Below are 23,673 nucleotides of genomic sequence, written 5' to 3'. Positions count from 1 at the left end.
AGTTTGTAATAACAGCGATAAAGACAGGTAGTGACAGAGATTTGCCACGCACGACTGAAACTTCTCGCTCTCCTCCTGTCTCAGATATTTTGAATAATCCTATGAAATGGGTGTGCATTTTGAATCGGAACAGAATTGGACATAATAAAAATGTTACGTTGCTTTAAACATTACAATGTCTTTCTCATCATAGTAATTATTTTATAAATATTATCTTATAAATATTTATTTGCGTAAATATTTATTATTTTGTTCTCATTAAAAAGTATATAGTATATTTCCGAATATAAGGTAAGATTTTGATGCAAAAATTCAAGCCAAGTGTGAAACCCACATCTAAGCTGAATCTGAAATTTCCTGTAAATCCAGGTATATACTCCCAAACTTTGAATAACGATCATATAATTTAGCTACATCTGTAATACAAACTAAAGGTGAAAGAAAGATATCCTCATACTATGCAAAAAATAAGCAGAAAAAAAAATCTGTCCGATCGTTCAGAAGCTGTTCTATCAGCAATACTTTGGATATACTGAAAATGATGCTACCATACAAGCCGAATGACGACGATGTTAATAGTGGTATGCGGGCCAACGATATTCGCTTGGATTTGACTGTAGCAGAGACAGATTTAGAGATATTGGTAGATACGATTAAAGCGTATTAGGATTAAATATAGGCGAAAATACTTTTGAATTAATTTGAAGTATTTATATCATCAAATATTTTTCAATTATTCATTTTTCTGATCGAAATATTAGCCTAAAAGTGGCTATTAATCTCGAAATGGGATTTTGCCTCGAATCACTATAAATCAATCCCTCGAATCACTTTCACTTTTCATTCGAATCTGTTGCCATTCGGCAAAATGGGAGACATTTATCTTTTAAATTGAATTTGTCTGTTGTGAATTAACAAACCAAGCCAACTATTCTCAACCGGTGATACTCAAGAGAAAATAGGTGGTACGCAAAGGAACAAAGTATTTTTAACTATTAAATTAAAAAATCTCGTGAAGAAAAAGAACAATTGATAGAAATTTCCTGTGATCGAACTCTAACTGAAGATTTCAAAAATAACACACTTGTTAACTTTTGGTTGAACCGAAAGAAAGAAATTTAAAGGTATTTCAAGCAAAGTTTTTGCACAACCTAGGATTTTCTTCCATGTTATATTTGAAAAATAAATACAGAACAAAATTAAAAGTGGATCCTAATTTACGATTAAAACTAAGTGAAATAAGACCAGGCATAAAAAACCTGATCTCTCTTAAACAGCACCAAACTTCACACTAAATTTTAGAATTAAAGTATTGTAACTTCCATTTTTTATAATTAAAATGGTAGCCAATTTTTAACCTAATACTGTTTATGTGTGCACATTTAATACAAATAGCCAATAGGTTATGCAAATGGCTATATATATATATATTTCTATTGAGAAATTGAAAAATAATCATTGTAAAATGTAGTGCTGGTACTAAAGTTTTTTTCAATTTTTGTTTAGATGGCACGTGTTAGACAAAAGGTTGAGAACCTCTGAACTAAGCTATTTGAAAGCAAGAGATTCTGTTCTTAACAATATTCGTTTCTTACTTTTGAATCAGATTGATTTAAATAATAACATTGCATTTAATTCATGATCTATCTAATTAAAAATATTCAGTATTTTCATGGAAAGACGTTATATATTTTTTATTGTTTGTTTCATATTTTCTAAAACTTTAATGAATTTTTTATTAACATCTCAACGATCTGAAAGCGAGCAGTGGCAACACTGTACGGAATGAAGCATTTTTTATCCCCAACACCGGACACTATCTATCTGAAATTCTAAAGATTTGCTATTATTAAATATTTTATGATTTTGCTGCTGAACTGAATTTTATGTGGCGTAACTGCGAAGAACATTTTATTTAATAAATAAAGTGAAAATATTAATGATAAAAAGGAAAAAAAAAAGTTTTGTTAGGCATCTTACTAAGAAAACTGAACTTTGATATGATGAGCTGAGAAGAGATTGGAAAAAAAAAAAAAAGAACAATACTTTGTCAGGAGTGGGGTTCGAACTCACGCTCTCTTTCGAGAACCAGAGCTTAAATCTGGCGCCTTAGACCGCTCGGCCATCCTGACTTAGACCAAAAGTTTCATTCCAGTGAACAAATCTAGAGCAGCAAATATTGGCACTGTCAGAAAAATTTGTAATAACGTTCTGATAGAAAGCGAATATGTACAAATGCCACGATTATAATCAGGAAGGTTGTCGTGTCATTCAAACCCGAACCTATCAAATAAAGCCCCGAAGGAGTTTTTTTTTTTTTTTTTTTTTTTTCCTTTAAAGGGTGAAGAGAGAGAACTGTACTTTTAATAAATTCTGACTTATATTTGATATAGCCAAATAAAACGAGTCTTAAAAATATTTGTCACCATTTAATACAGTAACGAGAATTCTAATCATATGCTACTATGCACTTTAAAATTTTTGTTATTTTGCTGTTTAACTGTGACGTAAGTGCAAAGAAAACGGTGCTTAATAATAAAGCTTAATAGACAAAAAAGTGGGTTAGTATGAGTGAATACAATAGCAAACTAGTAAAATGCAAGCTCAGCGAGAACCTTAAACACACAACAAACCTTTTTAGACCATTAAAATCTGATTTTTTTTTCAAATTATTTTGAACTTGTATAAAAGCTGATCGTTGAACTTCAGTAATAAAACATTTGCAATAAACAATTTATTATATATTCTATTATGTTATCTTGTTCATGCCAAGTACTTTGCCATTGGATATTTTTTTTTTTGAATTGATAATATTTTCCGCTTATATACGCAAATATACGGTATTTATTTTTGAGGACAGTAGTCTTATACAATCTGCAAACAGCTGATGAGTCACAACATTTTTCTTTCCTCTTTCTTTTCTTTACAAAATTAAAACTTTAACAAATATTAACAAAGTAAAACAAATTTACAATACACTTTAAATTTCCTTTACTAGATATTATTCAAAACATACATAAACAACAGTATTAATTGCAAAGGAAAGATTCAAATTTATGTTTATTCTTCTCTAAAATTGAAAGTTTGGTCCTTGCAAGTCATTTTTGTTCGTTACACTTTATAATTCAAGTATACTGACACTAAATATTAAATCCCTAGACTGAATTCTTTCAATATTTAATAATAGCAAATCTTTATTTATTAATCATTAAATAGTTTACTTTAATGAAGTTTGAGAATAAATAATAACAACCGAGTCCTTTTCTCTTATTTGTTAAAATTTTTTTTCCGTAACTTACATAATTAAAAAGTAAAATAATACATAGAGTACATGATTAAAAAAATTATAAACTTTATTTCTTACCAGCTTGACACTTGATGCCGTTTCGATTCTAATCAAGATGGGTAGCCTTGCAGTGGCGGATAGGGCCGGAACTATTTCTGGCTGATCAAGAACCTCGAACGATCGAACCGACACAGATGACTTAACGAGACAGTACTGCGCGTGAGGGAACGTGCATAGAATTAATGCATGCACTCAAAAGTATATCTTCCAGTGATAAACAAAATGCACAGATACGACAAATGGCAAAATTTATTCTGGATAAAATATTAACCTTTAGAATAATTTAGTTTACTCGCATATATTTGAAAATATTTCAATATACTGAGCCGGTAACGAAATATTTTAGACGAAAGGATTAGATTACATCTCAGCATATATAGTTAGGGGAGCTACAAACTCTTTAAAAGCCATTTCTAGAAATTTCGATTTAATATTTAACGCATCAAAATCGTTTGCAACGGGTTGCAGTAATAAACTAGAAAGGCTGCATTGTGATATAATTGTAGAAGAAGAACTACCTTGTTAGAAGATGCCGAAAAGTGAAACAAAAGGACGACGAAGAATAGTCCGACTTTCATTTAATTTTCCCTATCAAACAATTCGAAGTTACTGTCTTTAATTTGATAATGAATAATACAATTTCATCGATGAAAAGTAGGTTTAAAGAGCATAGGATATTGTATGATGAGATATCACTTCTCGATCCCAAAACCTTTTTGAAGCTATTGTCGCCAAACTCTTTCGATTATTTATCTATATTGAAGGCGTATCCAGAGAGCGACCAAACAAAATATCACATCACAAGGCAGGCGAAGGTTACGACCGATGAGCATCTGAGATGGGGAATAGTCGATAGTCTCGTGGATAGCACTGCGGTAAGCCAGTAAAAACAGTGTAACTTTTTGTCCCAACCCTGTTGGTTTCTAGAAACCACCAATGATTATTAAGGATGGTTCGATTAAATCTCTCTACCATGCCGTATGACTGGGAAGGTAAAGGCGTCGTTTGGGTTTTGTCAATGTCGAGTAGCTTGCAGAATTGTTTTGTTACAACCGAGATAAAATTCCTTCCCTGGTCAGAATGCAATTAAAGAGGCACTTCGAACCTGGAAATCCAGGGCTGTATCATCACCTTTGATACTGTGGAAGCCTCTTGATAAGAAATAGGATACGCTTCAGGCCACTTGGTGAAGTAATCAGTGACAACGATGATGTATTTGTTGCTGTTCGTGGCAGAGGTCCCAAGATATCAAAGGCGATACGTTCAAAAGGCGCACCTACATTGTAACGTTGTAGCTTGCCTCCGCTGCGTTTCTTCAGTCCCTTCCGACCTGCACAAGCATCGCAAGATCGGCACCACTTTTGCACGTCATACTTTGCATTATTTCAGTAAAAGCGCTCACGAACTCTCTGCAAGGTGTTCATAGTTTTAAGGTGACCTCCTGCAGGGCTGCTATGTAGTTCTTTCAGGACATCAGGAATCCGGGATTTTGGAAGTATCAGTTGCCATCGGAAAGACTTCCCATCATCCGATTCTAATTTCAGGTATAAAACGCCGTTTCAAATGTGAACTGAATCCCGAAGAGCCCAGTATTGTTTTGTCTTCGGTCTATAGATCGAAATGTTCTGCCAGGTAGATTTTCTGCTTGAGGACTGCATTAAATTAATTGCGGATTTTATATCGACGCCTCCCAGCTGGTCTTTCCTGGCTCCTTTGTCACTCCACGGATCTCGATCAGCCGATGGTGATATAATTTGTCGTGCGACCGGACTCATAAACTCGCATTTCGCTTCGGCCCTGAAACAATATCGGCAGATTTCTGCACGAGGTCTTCTACATAGGGTATCGGCGTTTCGGTGTGTTTTTCCGTTCCGATGATACTGATGTCGTAATGATACTGATGATACTCCTCATAAATGATACTGATGTCGCATTCCTGGAGTCTCTGTATCCACCTGGCTATTTTACCCTCAGGATTTTTGAAATTTAAAAGCCAGGCCAATGATGCATAATCAGTGCGGAGCAGGAATTTTCTGCCGTATAGATAATGATGGAAATGTTCTACGGCTTTGACTATCGAGGGCAACTGTTTCCTTGTGACACAGTAATTTCTATTCGGTTTAGACAGGCACTTGCTCCCGTATGCCACTATATGTTCTTGACCGTCTATTTCTTGAGACAAAACAGCACCAACACTTTCATTGCTCGCGTCCGTGTTGAGAATACATGGTCTGTCGAGCTAAGGATATTCCAGAATCGGAGCAGATGTAAGAGTTCCTTATCTATCTGAAATATCTACAGGGTGTTTCATAGATCATGGGACAAACTTGGAGGGGTGGTGGAGCAGAAGTCGCAGAAGGGATTGACGAACATTTTAAAAAACGACAGCCATTTCGCGTACGCTTGCAGCCGCAATGGATAATCGTGCAACGAAGTCCTCCAGAACAGAATTTAGGCTTCCCTGCCTCGCGAACTAAATCACACTACAGGTCTACTCCCCCTTTGGGCACGTCATGGAGGTTCAACCTCCACTATTACCCTCCAAGGGAGCAGCGCACCACCTGGAATTCACCAGGCAACACCGGTCGTCTAATACTCCTACCAGTCGCATGGGCGAGCCCGTCGCAGTGGGCCGTTACCCAGCAAACCGTGGGGAACCAAGCCGGCTACGGTTCCCCACCGCTCAGGACATGCCAGTCCCCGAGGCCGGTCAATAAGTGACCTTTCCCACCAAGTAATAATAATAATAATAAGTAAGTTCAATAAGTGGCTTCAGAACCACCAAGTTCATAAATTTTATCCCCCGTGGCCGAGACTGCCTAGGTACAGATCCTAGCCAGTAGCTTCGCAGAGTCCTCTACATCGACCCCCGGGGGAACGAAGTCCTCCAGTGGGTCAACGGGAGTCTTGTAAATGATGCTCTTCATATAACCCCATAAAAAATCTAAGGTGGATAATCTGGAGAACGGGGTGGCTATCGAACGGGTCCACCACGGCAATCCATCAGCCCAGAAATGTCCCATCGAAGTAATTGCGGACCTGCATGTGGTTATGGGCTGGTTCACCATCATACTGGAACCACATGCGATCACGAACGACAGCCGGAAAATACTGCAACAATTCCAGTAGCACCTGTTGCAGAAAAATATGATAACATAAGCCATTTATACGTGCAGGTAAGAGGTATGGGCCTATGGGGTAGTCGTTAACAATACCCGCTCACACATTCACGGAGAAGCGAGTTTGGAATGCATGTGGACGTGTGCCGTGTGGATTATGAGTTGCCCACACGTGCATGTTGTGGCTATTGAAGATGCCGTCCTGTAAGAAAGTTGCCTCACCCGTAATTAGCACAATCGATGGGAAATCTGCCTGCGCCGCACGCTGCTGCAAGAACCAATGACAGAAATGAACTCGAAGAGGGTAATCTGTCTCTTGTAAGGCTTGGATTCTCTGCAAATTGTATGGGTGCAAACCATTTTCATGCAATACACTCCAAACGGTGGAATGACACAGCTGCAGATGACGTGCAATAGCTCTTGTACTTGTCTGAGGTGATTCCTGCACAGTGATCAAGATGAATTCTTCAATGCGAGGTTGTCATGCACTTCTAGTGTCAGAGGTGTTCCACTCCTAGTGTCAGAGGTGGCTTCAAATGACCCGTTTTCAAACAGAGAACCGATGTTGTGTGACATTGTGTGCTTCGGCATACGCCTGTTCGGAAACCGTTCCTGGTACAACCGTAGCGCTGCTCTGCTGTTCTTATTAGCAGCACCATACATGAGATGCATGTCAGCCTTTTCCCTGTGCGTAAACTCACCCATCACGCTCAACATCAGAGTTGCGAATGATCCTCTGATGCATCGGATCGTGGTTTGTCCGGGTCACTACCGTCCTCTACCGCTGCATTGCCAGCCAATAACAGCTGTAGTTCCTATTACTGTTCCCTTTTTGAACATTTATTGTGAATACTGTATTGCTGCAAAGAAGCACTTTACGTTGATTTTGTATATAAACACATTTTTCTCTCGTGTCGTTTTTTGCGTTCCTGCCTTAACACGTCATTTTAGACCCTACATTCCCATTCAAAAAATGCATGTTTTAGTACGCTCCACCACCCCTCCTAGTTTGTCCCACGATCTATGAAACACACTGTACGTGAAATCTAGCATTACCTATCTGAAATTCTAAAGATTTGCTGTTATTAAATATTTTGTGGCTGAGCTGAATTTTATGTGGCGTAAGTGCAAAGAACATTTTATTTAATAAAGTTAACATACAAAATATTAATAACAAAAGGCAGAAACGTTTTGTTAGCCATCTTAACTAAGAAAACTGAACATTGATATGATGAGCTGAGATAAGATTGGATAAAAAATAGAACAACACTTTGTCATGGCGGGGATTCGAACCCACGCTCTCTTTCGATAACCAGAGCTTAAATCTCGTGCCTTAGACCACTCGCCCATCCTGACTTCAACTAAAAGGTTCATTCCAGTGAACAGATGCAGAATAGCAAATATTGGCATTGTCACAAAACGGTGCTTAATAATAAAGCTTAACAGACAAAAAAGTGGCTTAGCACGAGTGAATCAGACTAGTAAAGTGTGAGCTCAGCGAGAGCATAAAAAACTTAACGAACCTTTTTAGAAAAATATCTGAAACCATACAGATTTTTTTTTGAAATTGTATATAAGCGGATCGTTGAACTTCAGTATTAAAACATTTGCAATAAGCATTTTATTATATTTTATTATGTGAACTTGTTAATGCCAAGTACCTTATCATTGGAAATATCATTGGAATTACTCTTATATACGCCCTCGCTTGGCGGCAAATTTCTCGCAAAATATTTTTGGCGAGAAACACCACGGTGCCATATTAATATATAAATTTTTCGTCTACATTTCGAACTTTAAGCCTAAAATGTCTCCGATTTCGCATGTGCAAAAACCACGTTTCGAACACACAATTTAAGCTAAAAATCCGAAACAAAAACAAAACATTTAGGTAACAAAAAAGTAAAGTTTCTAACCAAAAATATTTGACAAGAATTCATGTACACTGCGATGTTTTAATTTAAAAAAAACACCACAGAATTGCACAATTTATGCAGCTAAGGAATTTACGAACTACGTACACCTAGCTTAAATAAATTAACATAACAACAATAAATTTCAAAGAATATCATATACACAACATTTTGTTTATACTTAAAAAAACCTCTACGAATTGCACAATCTAGGCAGCGAAGGAATCTACGAACTATGCACACCTCGCTTTAATAAATTAACATAACAACAATAAATTTCAAGAATACCATGTACACAGCGTTGCGTTTAAGCTTTAAAAAACACCTGCGAATTGCACAATCTAGGCATTGCGCACTAATCACAAAATAAACTAAAATAAATTTCAAACAATTCAAAAAAACAACAATAACGACAAACATTCATACTAAAAAAATGAACATAACATTCTACAAAATAAGAACAAGAATAAAATAAAATGCACTTACCATGAATGAATGCTTCTTCGAACACCAGAAATACCAATTTCAAACATCACCAAAACAATTTCACCACAGATTATTTGTTAAAAGCATCTTTTCCCGTTTAAGAACATAGATGAAAAAATATATAAACCAGCAAATAAAAAACACAAAAATCGCATTTCCGATTATAAATAGGCAACGTAGCTTTAACATGCCACCACGTAATCTCTATACGATAGACAGCCAGATTTACTATCCACAAAACTGATACTAACTTTCACAAATAAATGTTCAAAACCTTCTTCTCCTAAATACTCGTAGAATTTCCAGCCACCCGAAAAAATAGTTGTACCAGACACGCGACTAAAATTTTGCCAAGACGTCATAAATCATTCAATTACCACAGACCGCACGAACAAACTAGCATATCCAAGTTTCCACGTAAAAACGGTTGACATAGAAGCCTACATCGCCCCCAAAACCATCGCAGAACAGATATCGCCGCATTTGGCGACCTTAGGGCGTATATAAGAGTAGAGCCATATCATTTTTTTTTTGATTGCTAAAATTCTCCGCTTACATACGTAAATATGAGATATTTATTTTTGAACACAGTAGTCTAATATTCAGATTACATGCGGGTCGAATGCACAATCTGAAAACAGCTGATGAATCAGAACATTTTTCTTTCCTCTTTCTTTTCTTTACAAAATTAAAACTTTAACAAATATTAACCAAGTAAAACAAATTTATAATACATTTTAAATTTCCTTTACTAGATATTCTTCAAAACATACATAAACAACAGTATTAATCGCAAAGAAAAGATTCAAATTTATGTTTATTCTTTAAAATTGAAAGTTTGGTCCTTGCAAATCATTTTTGTTCGTTACACTTTATAATTCAAGTGTACTGACACTAAATATTAAATTCTTAGAATGATTCCTTTCCAATAATTCTTAATCATTTAATAATTTACTTTAATGAAGTTTGAGAATAAATAATAACAACCTAGTCTTTTTCTCTTATTTGTTAAAACTTTTTTGCCAGAAATTAAGCTACATAATGTGAACAGTTTTAAACTTTATTTCTTACCAGCTTGACACTTGATGTCGTTTCCATTCTGATCAAGATTGTAGCCTTGCAGTGGCTGATAGAGCCGGCAAGCAACCGAGCAGATGCCCTGTGGACCGGAGTGCTTTCGATTCTATCAAGAAACTCGAATGATCGATCCGACACAGATGATTCAGCGAGACAGTTCTGCTCGTGACAGAACATGCGTAAAACTAATACTTGCACTCAAAAATATATCTTCCAATGATATACAAAACGCACAGATACGGCAAATTGCACAATCTATATTCTGGATAAAATACCAAATTTTAGAATAATTTAGTTTGCTCACATATATTTGAAAATATTTCAATATACTGAGCCGTAACGAAATATTTGCAGACTAAAGGATTAGATTACATTCCAGCATATATAGTTAGGGGGGTCTACAAACTCTTTGAAAGCCATTTCTAGAAATTTCGATTTAATATTTAACGCATCAAAATCGTTTGCAACGGGTTGCAATAATAAACCAGAAAGGCAGGATTGTGGTTTTATTATAGAAGAAGAACTACCTGCTAGAAGATGCCAAAAAGGGAAACAAATGGACGACGAAGAATCGTCCGACTATAATTCCAACTGCCCTGTCAAACAATTCGAAGTTACTGTCTTTAATTTTATAATGTATAAAACAATTTATGGATGGAAAACAGGTTTAAAGGGCATAGGAAGTTGTATGATGACATTCACTTTTCGATCCCCAAAACTTTTTGAAGCCATTGTCGCCAAACTTTTTCGACTATTTATCTATATTATTAGAGCATTATGCAGATGTAACAAATGATAATATTAAGAATAAATATTAGGACCTGATAATTAATGGAAAGTACTAAAGCATTCAATTGAAAATCAGTATTTTTAATCTGATACCGAGTCGGAAAGAGAGAGTGCTCTATTTATTAATGAGCATTCAATCCAAAGCTAAATGTAATTTTTGAAAAAAATTGCGTCTTGTTTGTATATAAATTACTCTTAAAATGTAATTTATATAGTAATGCGTACGCCAATGTCTTTTTTTCTTATAAGATTGTATTCACCCTATCCATAACGCAAGTTTAATGCGGAAAAGCTTTTCAAAATCAAAAATTGCAAAACGTAGATTAAGGAGTACTATGAAATAAGTTAATTTGGAGTCATTGCAGTTGATGAACATAGAAAATTATATTTTGGCTAAAGCAAAAATTGAAGATATCGAAGAAATATTTGCCCCAGCACCTGGAATTAAAAATATATTTAAATGGCTAATTATGAATCAACCGCTGTTTTGTTATTAATAATTATTTAGTCACTGTTAATTTTTGTATGTAGTTCATTCGCATATATATATACACGGCAATTCTAAATTGTTTTTGTAAATTAATAGGGGTGATAGTACTCATCCAGATGAGCAATAATTACCATAGAACATATTGCCGCATTCCACTCTGAGAGGCAGAAAAGAGGAATAAAAAAATTCCAACCTGAATTTAGAACAGTGGTTAAGAGAGCGAATGAACGAGACTAAATGTTACGCAATCAGTTTAGTGAAAACTCACAGAGAGTCCACAAAACGGATAAAACCGAAAACTTGGCGTTCGAGTGTTAATTCGAGCTCAAACTTTGATGGCAAATACTTAGATGCACATCTCTGGTTCGTAAGGTCTCAACCTCGCAAACGATTGCAACAAGATAATTATTTAATCAAGGGCTGAGCAATATCAACTAACTCCAACTTCCACTGCATGCCGAGATTAGCATGAAAAGTTCGTGCTGGTTCCGGCTGTCAGAACTTCGTGTCCTATAGAAGGGCGCTTCAAGTAGAATGGGCGCAGCTCCAGTTAAGTCCAGGAGGACAGGATAGAAGATGACACAGGGGAAAAACTGCTCGGCATACAGTTTGGCATACAGGCGGAACTTGGAGTTAGTTGATAATATTCAGCCCTTGACTAGATAATTAACTTTTTGCAATCGTTTGCGAGGTTGAGACCTTGCAAGCCAGAGATGTGAATCTGAGTATTTGGCAAGTCTGAGCTCGAATTAACAATCGAACGCCAAAGTTTTCGGTTTTATCCGTTTAGTGCACTCTCTGTGAGTTTTCACTAAACTAATTGCGCAACTTTTGATCTCTTTCATTCGCTCTCCCAACACTGTTGTAAATTCAGGTTGGAATTTTAATATTCCTATTTTCTGCCTCTCAGATTGCGACCCTATGTTCTATGGTAATTATTGCTCAACTGGATGAGTACTATCACCCCTCTTAATTGTAAAAACAATTTAAAATCATCCTGCATATATATGAATCCCCTGAGGGTCGGCGTAGAGAATTCTGCGAAGCTACTGGCTAGGATTTGTACCTAGGTAGTCTCGGCCCCGGGGGTATAAAATTTATGAACTTGGGGTTGTGAAGGCCCTGGGAAATATCACTTATTGGCCGGCCCCGGGGTCTGGCAAGTCCTGAGTAGTACGGCTCTAGTAGCCGGGGGGTAGCGCCCCCCGGTTCGCTAGTTAATGACACATTGGGACGGGCATCCGGAGCGACTGGCAGGTAGCAAATTAAACGACCAGAGCTGCCTGGTAAAAGCCAGGTGGTGCGCCGCTGTCCTGGAGGGGCAATAGCGGAGGTTGAACCTCTGCGACTTGTCCTAAAGGGGAAGTGGACCTGTAATGTTGTTAAGTCTAACGAGAGAAGTCAATAATTAGTATATATATGAATGAAGTGTTACTTTCCTGCAATGTATATTTTTATTTTATAAGATTACTTGATAATGATGATAATAGTAACTTATATGTATAATGACATTTCATATGGGCCCTGAGGGCCGACATATTTTTTCATGTCACGGCCGATTTCTTTGCCAATCCGCTACTGTGGCCTTGGACAGAAATTAGTATAAATCACCTATAGGATGGATTGTAGATGCTTATCGATTTCTTTTCTTATTAATTTTCAACTGAGAAAGAGAAGAGCTGTTCACATATAAATGTATTTCCAAACAAACCGATTATTCTTAGCTCGAAAATTCGCAACTCGGCTTCCAGTTTTTCATAAGTACGAATGAAACTTATTAAACTACTGTTGCGAAAACCTACGGTAAAATAGCTTAGTTGCAATACGAGGTTAGGGTTTCCAGAAAGTGGCAGGGGAAAGAAGGGTTGTCAGATTTGGAGCCAAATCGCCTATTTGGCGACAAAATTGGCGATATGCCATAGACAGTGCTAGAACATGCGTTTTGAGTTCCGTAATTAGCTTGAGAGTGACCCAACCGAGTCGGGAACTGTACTTTAGTAATTTACCGTGAAGCTGTCTTCACCGTTGTAGCCTGAAGAGTGTATTGCTGATTGTTTCAGCGAGTTTATCTTAATATTTCAACGAGCGTAGTTTTTCGAAATCCACCAACCCGCAGAATGCAACAATATATATCTTAAAATCTTTGAGAAAGATTTATTTCATACTGCAAAATATTTAGCTCCCTTTATAAATTTTCTGGTGTTACTTACGTTTGTTTTTAATGGAAACGAAAATGCTTCGTATTTCAAATAACTTAAAATCTTGAATCCTTTGCAACACCGTATTTGAAGCGAATGCATAGCTAAAATGTTTTCGCGGGCCGCGTAAAACTGCTTTGGGGGCCTCATGCTGCCCGTGGGCCTTCGGTTTAATACCATTTTAATAGATATATATATGTAACTTTCAAATATACCTCGAGATCAAGCGACGGAGTGAAAAAGTGGTACAGCGGGTAATCTAAATGAGAATTAAGCTTAATGAAGTGCGTGAAAAATTCAGTAGTAAACTCTTCAAAGATACAATATGGAAATATACTTTTTTATGGCTCAATAAAGATGCCTCATTTTTTTGAATTCCCTTATTCACGAGAATAAAAATATTAGTTACGTAAATCCTCACATTACCCGATTATTTACGTAAATTATCTATGTCAATTTTTTTTTCTTTTCATAAGGGCTTCAAGATTTATGCTAATTCTTGTCGCAGATCTCGGAATATGTTGCGATTAAGTCCACGAAAACGCTCGGAAGCATCAATGTTGTGGTAAACCCTTGCTATCAAACTTATCTGCGCTCATCTTTGGCAGAAGGTCTGTGTTTTGGAATGTCACCGCGTCATCATTCATCGAGAATTAGTTTCTACTTATCGATAGATATATTAATAAGAAAAATTCTGACGCACAAGGCGCACACGTGCGTCGTCCACCAACCATATTTCCTCTTTCAAGTTTGGTGTTCTGAGAGAGATTGCTTGATGATAAGAAGCATTTTCACGTTATTTTTTGTTATTTTAATCTTAACTGATTGTTTACTTTACATGAGCAACGGCATTATTTTGATTTGATTATGCTTTCTTTTTCATTCTTGTTGATAAAAATTCGTACTGGAGAAAACTTTGGTATTTTCATCGCTAATAAAAGTCTGTTTTTTTATTATCATTCATGCATTTTAATTTTTCTTGTCAAGGAGATTACATTTCTATTCAATTTGTTTAAATATTATCATATCTGATGTATTACGTGTTATTGGATCTTTGACAGGCGTTTGATATCTATCTACAGGTGTCAGCAAAAGCAATAACAAAAACAGTGCCCAGGTTAGAGGTTCTTTCAATACAGAATTGGACCCTGTGAAGATTCAGTTTGTCCAGTTCCTCATTAAAGATTTTGATCAATTGTTCTTGTTCAACAGCAACAATTAACTCAGACTACTTGCTTTACTTCTCTGTGTAAAACAGTTTTAGATTACACACTGAAGTGACAAAATCATGGGATAGCAATATGCAAATATACAGATGGCAGTAGTATCGCATAGAAAATGTATAAATGCGAAGTGCTTTGGCAGAGCTTTCATTTGTGTTCAAGTTATTCATGTGAAGAGGCTTTGACGTGATTATGGCCGCACGACGAGAATTAACAGACTTTGAATGCGGAATGGTAGTTGGAGCTAGACGCATGGGTCATTCCATTTCGGATATCGTTAGGGAATTCAACATTCCGAGATCCACAGTGTCAAGAGTGTGCCGGAAGTATCTAATTTCAGGCATAACATCCCATCATGGAAGCGCAGTGGCCGACCACCTGCACTTAACGACCGAGACCAGCGACGTCTGCGTAGAGTTGTCAATGTTCACAGACAAGCAACACTGCGTCAAGTAACCTCAGAAATCAATGTGGGACGTACGAGGGACGTGTCCGATAGGACATTGCGGCGAAATTTGCCTTCCTTGGGCTATGCCAACAGAAGACCGACTCGAGTGCCTTTACTGACAGCACGACATCGCATGCAGCGACTCTCGTGGGCTCGTGAGCATATCGGTTGGTCCCTAAACGAATGGAAAACCGTGGCTTGGTCAGATGAGTCACGATTTCAATTGGTAAGAGCTGATGGTAGGGTTCGAGTGTGGCGCAGACCCCACGAAGCCGTGGACCCAAGTTGTCAACAAGGCACTGTTCAAGCTGGTGGTGGTTCCATAATGGTCTGGGCTGTGTTTACATGGCATGGACTCGGTCCTCTGGTGCAACTGAACCGATCATTGACTGGAAATGGATACCTTCAGCTACTTGGAGATCACTTACAGCCATTCATGGACTTCACGTACTCAAACAACGATGGGATTTTTATGGATGACAATGCGCCATGTCACCGAGCCACAATTGTTCGCGATTGGTTAGAAGAACATTCTGAGCAATTCCAGCGAATGATCTGACCACCTACATCGCCCGACATGAATCCCATCGAAATTTATGGGACATCATCGAGAGGTCAGTTCGTGCCCAAAACCCTCCACCGTCAACACTTTCACAATTATGGACGTCTATAGAGGCAGCATGGCTCAATATTCCTGCAGGGGACTTCCAACGACTTATTGAAACCATGCCACGTCGAGTTTCTGCACTTCGCCGGGAAAAAGGAGGACCGAAAAAATATTAGGAGGTATCCCATGACTTTTGTCACTTCAGTGTAAGTGGGATGCCGATGGTGGACATGAAATTTTCATGTCTTGCTTCAGAAACTCATATAGTGGTTTGATGATTTTAAGGACTTGCTACTGAGAGTACCAAGGTAGTTGTTTGATTGTTAGTCACGTTTCCTATACGAGGCTGGAAGATATGGACAGGAAGTGGCTTTTGGTATCAAAGTATAGCTTGGGAAATAACTATGTATCATGAAAATGTCCACTTTTTCATATCTAAGCACTATTTTCTAACTCTTTCATACCAGTCACGATCAACAGTTACTGATAGTTCAACTCGTATGATATTATTATACATATATCCACACGTTTGTAATGTTGCTGTTTCAATATACCCAACAAGTTTCATAAACGTCTTTCCTGTTAGTTGATTTTTGCCATATTTCCTCTGCCATCACATTGTGTATTGAATCTCTATTCCGCTTTTATTGTGTTATAATTTTGAATGTAGTAGCTCCAGATTTTCTTCGAAGGGGTGTGTTTCGTTTATGTGACTTTTCTGTCAGGGAATAAATATAATTTTTCTTCGAAAAGAAAGGGCTGAAATTTATTATGATAACTTTAAATATTAATTCTCAATACAATACACTTTCATACATCAGGTAGAGAACATTATTGAATTTAATCAAAAAATACAATAGTTTATCGAAGGTTTTTAATAACTCAAAAATGATTTTAAACCAATTCAAAATCTACACAAACTAAAGGTGCGTTTTTGCCTAGTTTTAAATTATAATTTGTTTGTTTCTGTTCCAGTGTGAGAGAAGATTGTTGAAAGTGTCTGATGTAAATTAAAAGGCGCTGGCATTTTAGTAATCTAAAGAGTCGACTGTTTTCTTGCTGTAAACAAATATTACTTCATAGCGTTAAGCCCGAATTAAGTCTTTTAGAGACCCTAAGCACTAAGATTTTGTGCCCCGTAGTGCATTTACGCTTTTTTTTTTTCTTTTTTTCCTCATTCCTTCTCTGTTGAGCTTAATTAGCTGTGGTAAAATTAGAAATGGAAAAGACTTGAGCATATTTTTATTTTTATCAACGGTTAAACGACATTTCCCAAGCCCTGTCTTTCTATTTTTAGCTATATAAACCCTGCCTGTACGCAGAGTAGCATTGTATCGTCGAGTACATCACGAGAGAGTATATTGCAGTGTATCACTTAATGCATCGCGAGAATGTATCGTCAATTTAATCGAGAGTGAATCATCAGTGCATCGTCGAGTTTTATCTTGAGTGTGTTGAGCTCCGAGAGCGATCGACAGAGTCGGGAGCTGTACTTTAGTGTTTTGCCATGAAGCTGTCTTTACCGTTATAGCCTGATAGTCTGAAGGTTGTGTTGCGTATTCTTTTAGCTTGTTTGTCGTAGTTTTTCGACGACTGTAAACGTGATTTCGGAACTGTTCTGAGAAATACTGGCTAAATAAATTCTGTTTTGATTCTTTATCAAGTGTTGTTGTCAATCACTCCAAATTCACGAACCCGTAGGAACGCAAGAACTGGTGTCAGAAGTGGGATTTGCGAGTGAATTCCAGTGACTCACCTGCCTGCGGAAGAAAGGCATGGCGGGAGAAATGAAGGCTTTGATGGACTTATTAGCCGAGATAAAAGCCGTACGAGAAGAGATGAAAGCCGGACAGGAAAGAGATCAAGGCATGACAAGAGAAGTCAGAAAGTGACAGAAAATCGGGTCAAGAAGAAATAAAAGCTGGAGAAGAAAAGCTGCAAGACAAGTTTCAAGTGGAGCAAAATAAGATTAAAACGATATCGTAGAGATTAGAGAGGAAACTGCAGCAAAAATAGCAGCTGTGGAAGAAAGATTTGAAGAAATACTGTTTTATTATCGATTTCATATTTTGTAAAACTTAAGGTAATTTTTGAATAATAAACTCAACGATTTAAAAACGAGCAATGGCAACACTCTACGGCGGGGAGAAAAACTTTTTTCTCCAGCCGGGTGGGGAACTGTGTATCGGAACTTCTAAAGATATTCTCATTTTAAAATTATTTTGTCAGAAGTGGGATTTGAGGGTGAATGATAGTGACAAGAGCGATGAAAGAACAGTTAAGACAGCTCGTGACTACCTTTGCTGCATTCCAAGAAAAGGATGGAAGTCGGACAGAAAGAAATGAAAGCCGCACAGGAAGAGATGAAAGCTGAAATGAAAGTAGAACTGGAAGAGATGAAAGCCGGACAGGAAGAGATAAAAGCCAGACAGGAGGAGGGAGATCAAGAGCGAAATAAAAGCTATACAAGAAAAGAAGCAAGAGAAATTCGAACAGATGGAAGTGGAACAATATTAAAAGCGAGATCGTGGAGCTTAAAAAGGATATTTGAGCAAAAATAGCAGCTGTAGAAGAACGATTTAAAGAAAAATTGAGAAAATTCCAGAAAGAAGTAGATGTTTTGAAAGAAATCGGACTGAGCCCAAGAATGAACCTGAAGATTTCAAGGTTCCTCTAGTTTCTTCTCATAGATTAATTAAACCAAGCACATACAATGGAAAAACGTAATGGAATGTATATAAAACTCAGTTTTCTATCGTGGCGGAAACTAACAAGTGGGACTCCCACATGAACTTCGCAGTTGGCTGCATCACTCCGAGGAGATGGTGCTTGAAAACTCGCCAGCAGAAAATAACGGAAAGCCTTCAAGGACTGGCGACTGACATGGAGAGGTTGGCGCATCAAGCATATCAGGATTGTCCACCTGATGCCGACAAAAATCAGGCCCTGATACAGTCAAAGGTGCGGAAATTCAGAAGGCTCTCAGATTGGCGGATCTGAAAGACCTAAAATCCGCCTTGGTCTACACCATGCAGTTCAAGTCGGCTTAACAAACGACTCAAAAAGATCGTCATCCTATTAAAGCGGCTCAAATAGAAGATTCAAATTTTGATGTAGCAAAACTGAGAGAAAAAATAAGAAATTACGGACACGTTAAGAAGGCTGGATAAAAGCAATACTGGAAAGGAAACAATCAAGCGCTGCGGATTGGACAGACATTTTCGCAGGGACTGTCACGTGAATCAAGACCAGGAGAAAGCTCCCGCGAAACAAAAACCAGGCAAACTAAAATGCGGCAATCTCAAGGGTAGAGGTTGCCAGGCAGAGATGCATCCCTTTTGAAAGTTCATCAAATCTCTTCAATGAGATAACGTATCGGAGATAACGGACTGTTCGTCGAAGGATACATGAACAAATTTAGCTAGAGAATTGAGCAAAACACTGTGCTGGACGCCGCCCTGTGTGATTTTACGAATAGTGACAGGTGATAAGATTCCGCTTCAGGGTAAAAGTAATGAGACTTACCATCACTTGGTTTTCGTCGCTAACATATCGGACGAATTACTACTCTGTCTAGACTTTTTGTGGAAGTACGACTTTACACTGGACCTTTAAACATAACGAGATGCACTGTGCAAAGGAAGATATAACTGTGTTTGAAATGAAAAACAGCATTCCTTCAGCTCACCAAGTAATAACAAAAACAGATGTCATCAACACTCCGATGACAGAATTATTAATAACCGGCTCCACAGAAACAATAGCTTCAGATTTGGAACAGTTGAATACCCTGAAACTAGCCCAAGAGATGTATTCGTGGCCTCGACATTGATAGACCTTTCGAGAGACTTCCCCCTGTGAAAGTGGCGATTGTTTGCCACAGACCCAGAACCATCCAAAAGAGCGAGGTGCTGGCAACATGCACTCCATTTACATGCGTTTACAAAGCCCCACCTGAAACTCCGACTGAAGCAACTCGAAAATTAACGGAAGAACCTCTGCAGAATGCAAAGTAACCAAAGAACAAAGACATGCGGCAGAGAAAATAATTAAAGAATTTGAATATCTATTTTCTAGAACATCCAGCGATGTTAGCCGCACAAAGCTGACGCAAAATCGAATTGATACGAGGGATCACTCTCCGATTAAGCATCATCCCAGGCGTCTGCCATTCGCAAAACAAGAAGAGGTTGAAACTTTTGTGAAAATGATGCAAGAAAATGTCATCATTGAACCATCCTCAAGTCCATAGGGATCTCCTATAGTTCTCGTCTGGAAGAAATACGACTCGACAAGATTTTGTTTCGACTACGAGACTGAATAATGTCACTAAGAAAGACAGTTACTCACTTCCTAGGATTGACGATACTCTAGACACCTTATCACAAGTAGACACAAGACGCAAGTGGTTTTCCATTCTGATCCTCAAGAGCGGATAATAGCAAGTGGAAATTCACCCCGATGATAAAGAGGAAACTGCTCTCATTATCGGCCAAGGACTCTGGCAGCTTAAAGTTATGCCATTTAGACTATGTAAGACATTTGAACCTTCAACATTTGAACGCCTGATGGAGATAATGCTTCGTGGCCTATATCTTACGAATCATGAATCATGTCTGGTCTACCTAGATGACATCATTATAGTGGGCCGTAGTTTCGAGGAACATCTAGAAAATGCCAAGAAGGTGTTGCAGAAGTTAAAAGATGCCAACCTCAAGCTGAGTACTTAGAAATTCAAGTTGTTCCTCAGTGAAGTCACCTATCTGGGCCATATCATCTCCGCCGAAGATGTCCGCACAGATTCAGAGAAGGTGTCGGCAATTAAGGATTGAGAATACCCTGTGAATATTCATCAACTACAGAGCTTCCTGGGACTCTGTACCTATTACAGAAGATTCATGAAGGAGTTCTCCAACACCGCAAGGCCTCTGCATAAATTATGAGAGAGTACGCATAAATTATCAGAGAGTAAACAAAAATTCATATGGACTGAGGAGTGCGAAAAATCCTTTAATCAGTGGAAGGTGGCATTAACATCTACGCCCGTGCTCGCATATCCCCAGACCGACAAACAATTTATATTAGACACGGATGCGAGCAACAAAAGTGCGGGAGCTTTCCTTTCCCAAATGATTGACGGTCAAGAGAGAGAAATAGCCTATTGGATTAAGTTCTTGTCCAAGCCAAAAAGGAATTATTGCGTCACCCGTAAAGAATTGCTCGCTATCTTAAAGGCCATAGAACATTTCCATAATTATCTCTACGGCAGAAAATTCTTATTTCGGACAGATCGTGTTTCCCTAATCTGGCTATTCAATTTCAAAAATCCTGAAGAACAAATAGCCAGATGGATTCAAAGACTCCAGGAATATGACTCTGAGATAAATCATCGTAAAGGCTCTTCCCATGGAAATTCGGATGCTTTATCCAGGAAGCCTTATCCTGCAAGCTTCAGGCATTGTGTAAGAGCCGACCTTGACCCTTGAATAATGTTGGAGAAGAAGCCAATAATAGAGCTGAAGGAATTATCCAGTTTAAAACCCAAGTGGCTGGACATTTCAGTATTCAGTCCTACAACTAAAAGCTACTGGGCTCTCTGGGATTCACTCCACTTCTGAAATGTCGTCTTATATCAACTATGAATGCGACGATGGAACTAATAAGAGACGGCAGTTTCTGCTTCCTCGAAACCGAATACCTAAGGTTCTGAAGGAAATACACAGCAGCCCAACAGGAGGGCATTTCAGCTCTATGAAGACACTAAACAAGGTTCGAGACTGCTTCTTCTGGAGTTCGACGAAAATCGACGTTGAGAAGTGGTGGCGATCTTATGATGCTTGCGGAGCCAAGAAAGGGCCGAAGGGACGTAATCGGGGAAGGTTGCAGCGATACAATGCAGGAGCGCCTTTCGAGTGGATTGTCCTCGACATACTTGGACCTTTCCCACGGACCACGGATAGCAACAAATACATCCTCGCTGTGATGGATTCTTTTACAAAGTGGCCCGAAGCGTACACAATTCCTGACCTACTAACGTACTCTTGCTATACTTACTAACGTTCTCTTGCTATATACTATATACTATTATTAACGAGTCATGAAAGTGAAAATGAACAGGAACTGTAAAGATTCTGAATAAATAAAATAATAGTACTAAATAAAATATAAATAATATAATAAAATAAAATTTTCTAAACTTTAACACTAGTACGAAATCCTACAAATATAATATTTCTCTTTGGTATCAAAAAAGATATTTTAAAACGTATAAACTCTTTCAAACTAACATTTATTCATGCCATATCTTAGTCCCTCCAGCGGCAGAGTAAGACGGCTGAATAACTGGGACTCTGGATAACTGGGTAAATCAGTATCATTTGAATAAAAGTCTGATGTTTACACCACATGACTTCCTTGTATCGAATATTAAATTATACGCAGTTTTTCCTGCATTTCATGTAAACTTATGTCCTCGAATTTCATTAGAGGTATGTTCTTCATTCTATTACTTCAGTTCTTACATCGTGACAAGGCAAAACTATACATAAAACCTCAAAATATCTTTATTAAAAATTGAAAAATATAGTAAAACTATAAACACCAAATACAGTTAAAACAATTTTAAAACTTTTGCAATTCAAATTAGACTTTCTACGCAAAAACAATCACTTCGGCCAGCGGGCAAGGCAGATTTTTCGGTGCACAAAACTGAAAGTTTTCCTTTAGTCCCTCTCGGCAAGAAGATATTGAAGGTGCAGAAACATTTAATTCACAACTCTGTTAAGCAAATGTGACTGCTATAGCAAAAAATTAGGCTTTGCCGCACTTAAACAACTTTTAAATTGATAATTCTACAACTATTGCACGCAGATTAACTAAAGGCATAAAACCTTTAACCGGAAAATAAGAACAACATAATTCAATCATTTTTAAACCAAAAAATACGCAATTTACCAACATTTAAGAATTAAAAACTGAACTCACTGAGCCGAGTAACGAAGTGGTTATATATACATACATATATATCTATATATATACTTTTGGTGCGGCCAATTGCAACCAAACAGAGAGGTGCAGAACTAGATGCTATAGCAGTCCTATATACAAAACTTCAACGTTCTGAGGCTACTTATTTTTAAGTCATGCGACATACATGCATACGTACGTTACATATAGACGTCACGATTGAAACCTGTTTTGAATCGATTTTAAATCTACGAGTATTTTAAAATCCTTTTTGGTAAAAACAGTCCTTTATTCTGTCCGTACGTACAAATGTCACGCAAAACGATCGTTATTCGAATTGCATTCGATAGCAGTCAAAATGGATATTTTCGTTGAAATATGACACCCGATAATTTTCGCGATTACAATATTTCCTTTGCTTAATATACAAGGAATTAAAAATAAATGATCAAAGCTTCGCTTTATAGGAAAGTAATAAATCAGATGGATGATTTTGCTGTGTAGGTTTCATCGTATTAAGAAGTATCATGTATTCTGCAAAGTAAAAAATTATCGTTTCTCTTTATTTGATGCAGACAATAATGTGCAAACAAGAGAATTAGAAAAAAATCCCTTGCGAAGATGTATAACGCATAGCTTCAGAAAGTTCTATTAATAATTACACTAATTGTAATCTATATATGTAAACAAGAAAGTATGTTTGTTTGTTTTCTAATAACTCAGTCACTACTATAGCTGTTGCCACCAAAATTTCTACAACTCTTTTCTGGGTCCTGAAAAAAGTCGACGTCCGCTTTTTTCCAAAAAAAAAGTACCTAAAATCGGAGATATTAATTAAAAACTCGGAAAAACGATCATTTTCTCCCTCATTTTCCAAGTGGCAACAGTCTCGCAAGCTGGAGACGATAATCTGCTTTATTTCCAAAGTTGTTACCACTGCTCGCTTTCATATCCTAGAGTTTGTAAATAAAAAATTTCTAAGTTTTACGATGAAATAAAAATAGCATTGCC

General features: G+C 37.5%; 1 protein-coding gene and 1 non-coding gene across 6 annotated transcripts in view; one reads left to right on the top strand and one right to left on the bottom strand.

The window, feature by feature from the left end:
- The window catches only part of LOC118181341 (calcitonin gene-related peptide type 1 receptor-like), a 174,816-nt gene that overhangs the window by 71,646 nt on the left and 79,497 nt on the right, over window positions 1-23,673 (top strand). The window lies entirely within an intron of this gene.
- Window positions 2,049-2,132, bottom strand: TRNAL-UAA (transfer RNA leucine (anticodon UAA)). The gene has a single exon. It is a non-coding gene; the product is annotated as a tRNA-Leu (tRNA).

Source organism: Stegodyphus dumicola, chromosome 8 (genome assembly GCF_044657685.1).
Source record: "Stegodyphus dumicola isolate Sdum_Otavi_A_Nest chromosome 8, ASM4465768v1".
NCBI lineage: Eukaryota > Metazoa > Arthropoda > Arachnida > Araneae > Eresidae > Stegodyphus > Stegodyphus dumicola.
This window is presented reverse-complemented; position numbering and strand designations above follow the sequence as displayed.